The sequence below is a fragment of the Nanorana parkeri genome, unplaced genomic scaffold, assembly GCF_000935625.1.
Source record: "Nanorana parkeri isolate BGI_ZX_2015 unplaced genomic scaffold, ASM93562v1 scaffold180, whole genome shotgun sequence".
In the NCBI taxonomy this organism is placed as follows: Eukaryota; Metazoa; Chordata; class Amphibia; order Anura; family Dicroglossidae; genus Nanorana; species Nanorana parkeri.
Window position 1 is genome coordinate 1,773,363 of NW_017306448.1, and position 3,427 is coordinate 1,776,789.

Sequence of the window (3,427 nt, forward strand, 5' to 3'; positions counted from 1 at the left end):
ATGAGAGAGAGAGAGAGAGAGAGAGAGAGAGAGAGAGAGAGAGAGAGATGATTATTAGATAAGATATTAGATAGATAGATAGATGGATAGATAATATATTAAGGGAAGAGAGACACAATTAGATCAGATAGATCAGCTAGATAATAAGAGATGCCCTATACTTCTCCCTCTCACATAAAGTAAAATGCACTCTCTGATGAAATTGCAGTGCAGGGTGAGGTACATGTTCTTCTAGGTCTGCACTCTATCCCCGCCTGTTCTCAGTCTACTGACTATGGTGCCATAATTTACTTAGACAGGAGAATGTGTTAGCTAATTACTGAAATGTCACACCTTCACTACAGGCAGGTGCATGCAATTCATCAAACCCTCTCATCAAACTATTGACCTCTTGCTTGTATTTTCCCACTCATACTTTTCACATAATCACAGTCAAATTACACGTTAGCTGCCACTTGTCTGATCGTCTATATTTAATTCAGCGGTGTGATCATCATCATGGTATTTATTTACATATCGCTTGTTGCCCATTGCCCGCAGTCACAGAGCTGATCCTACACTGAGCCGGTACCGGTCCTTGTGCCCATATAGACATCAAGGACTCAACCTCCTATCATCAGCTTATTTACACGGGATTTTATAAGGATAAGCATATGTTTTTTTATGTGCAAAACCAAACTAGAATCTCCCGAGTCAATGGGCAATTTACTATTGTATCTAGCGCACTAAAATGCGTCGAATTCCACTGCATTTTATTGACAGAGAATAATAATAATAAAAGAAGAGTCCTATGAAATTATGATATATATATATATAAAGAACAATTTCATAGAACTATACTTTTTTCTTTGTGTGATTAAAATACTTAAAATAAATGAATATAATTAATAAATAAAATGAATAATAAAATAATACATAAAATGATATATATATATATAAAACTATTTCATAGAACTATACTTTTTTCTTTGAATGATTAAAATACTTTTGATATTTTTAAATGCTAAAGAAATATATCTCTATTTTTCTCAGTAACATCTTAGGCCTCTGGGCCCCCAGCACCTGCCACATGCTGAGGCCTAGGCCAGGCATCTTGCAGCACACAGACCTCGTCCCAGGAGAGAGAGAGAGAGAGAGAGAGAGTTCTGCTGTCATTAATGCCAACCTTAATTACAACAGTGAAGACATGTTGATGATGCAGAAGTAAATCTACATTAATCGATCCCCTTAAGTTGTTGTCCATACATTATTATCTGGCCATGTAAAAGGTATGTGGACCGCAGTCTAGGAGTCTGTGCTGGGGAGACTGCAGACAGTAATGTGAATTTAGCTGGGTGCTGTTCTAGTGGTTTGTGTCCATTTCCAGAAAATTCCCGGAAACACAATACAAAGTGGGAGAACATCTCAGAAAACTGAGCCCGAGTTTCTTTACTTCTTCCAAGACTTGTTCTATGAAGGCTTCTATAGCAGACAAGCGTCCCCTTCCCCCGTGCTGAGTGATGGTAGCACCTCAGCCCTCTTGCTTTTGTGAAAACAAAATTAGCACATTATTAGAAGTAATTGTCTCCATTCTTAATTGGATCAGCAGACAGGCGAGGAAAACAATTCTTTTTTCCTCAGGCTAGACAGGCAAAAGGAGGTTCCCAGGTCAAGAGGGATTGCTGAAAGAATGCTGAAAGGAAGAGTGCTGAGGATTTCCACCATCAACAAGCTCGCTGTGTCCAGAGAAATGAAAATGTTTAATTTGTCTATTTTGTTTCTTAAGTTTTATTTTTGTTGTGTATTTTTTTTGTAGTTAATTATTTTGTCATTATTATGTTATTATTAACTTTTCTAGATAATAAATATTACTATTATCATCATTATGATTATTTTTATTTCGAAATTATGTAGTGTTCTTGATGATAATAATAATAATAATAATAATAATGAATAATGATGAGAATAATAATAATTATCATCATCATGAACACTACATAACATCGACATAATAATAAAAATAATAATAATTATTATTATTTCTATCAACAAAAACAATGCGTAATATCAAAACAACAACAATAATAATAACAGCATTAATTAGAATGGTTATCAGATTATTTTTGATTGTTTTTTATTAGTATTTCATGATTTATTTATTTTCGTTGTTTGTAGTAATATTGTAGCAGTAATGGCGATAACATTTTTTGCTTTAGTAGTGGTTGCCAATAAAGGCTAAACTACATGGGCGATTTTATTCTGTTGATTGTAATCTGTTGAAAGAGTCAAGAACTTCATAGCAGTCACATCAAAGGTAGAAGTGATTTTTTTTCCCCCTAGAAAGTACCACAGAGGTACCGAGCAGAACAGCCGAGCCGATCGGCTATTCACTCACTGCTGTTTGGCATGTATGAGAATAGGCCGAACAGCAGCGATTAGACTGCCGGAAGTTCGGCTCAGCCGATCCAGATGTTGGATCGGCTGAGTCGAACTCCTTCTGCACTTCGGGTCGGCCGAACATGCTGAGCATGATCTCATTCTAGGAGTACCTGTACCCCTGTATATTACGGTCCCTTAAGAAATCGTCCAAAAGTCTCTTGAACAATTCCACATTATTTGCTGAAATCACCGCCTGTGGCAGATTTTATGCATGTAAATGAAGTCCACACAAAGAAATTACATTACAAACTTTACACATTTGCATGCATACTTGTTTACATGTTTAAACACATCTAAACACAAGCGTTTTACTGATAATTAATGCCAGAACTTTTTGGCCAAAAAAAACATATGCATATGATCAGTAAATTTCATACGGCCATGTGCATGTAGTGTTAAAGGTTCCCATGAACACAGGATGATTGTCACCTGATCTTATGTCAGTGAGGCACCTGTAGACACTGGCAGGGCTATACACAAAAGGGTGAAGAGTTTGGGGAAGGCAGGAGAAGTGAACAATCTAGGACAATAAAGCTGAACTGGAAAGTGAGCTGAATTGGAGAATTTTGTCCAAATCAGCTATTTTGTCCTAGATTGTTCACTCCTCCGGCCTTCTCCAAACTCTTCACCCCTTTTGTGAATAACCCTGTGGGGATGAGCAAATCTGCCCGGGTTTGATTTATGGGGAGTTAGTTAACTCGTGCTTGAAATCTGAGAGAAAGCTGTTTATGGGGGCAAATCTTGACCTGATTTTAGTCTATGGGATGAATACTTGATACTAAATTATAGCCATTGTAATGGCTAATAGGCAAGATATTTTCAAAAAAGGCCTGGGGGACATTTAACAATGCAAAGTAAAAAAAATCATACTTTGGGGAGAGGGTCCTTTTAATGCAGTATCATGGGTAACACAGGAAAAACACCAATCCTTTAAATTACATGCTTTAGAGATGCCTTTAACGCTTTTGCTGTCACCACCGTATCCAGGGCCGGATTTACTCCCCCTGCC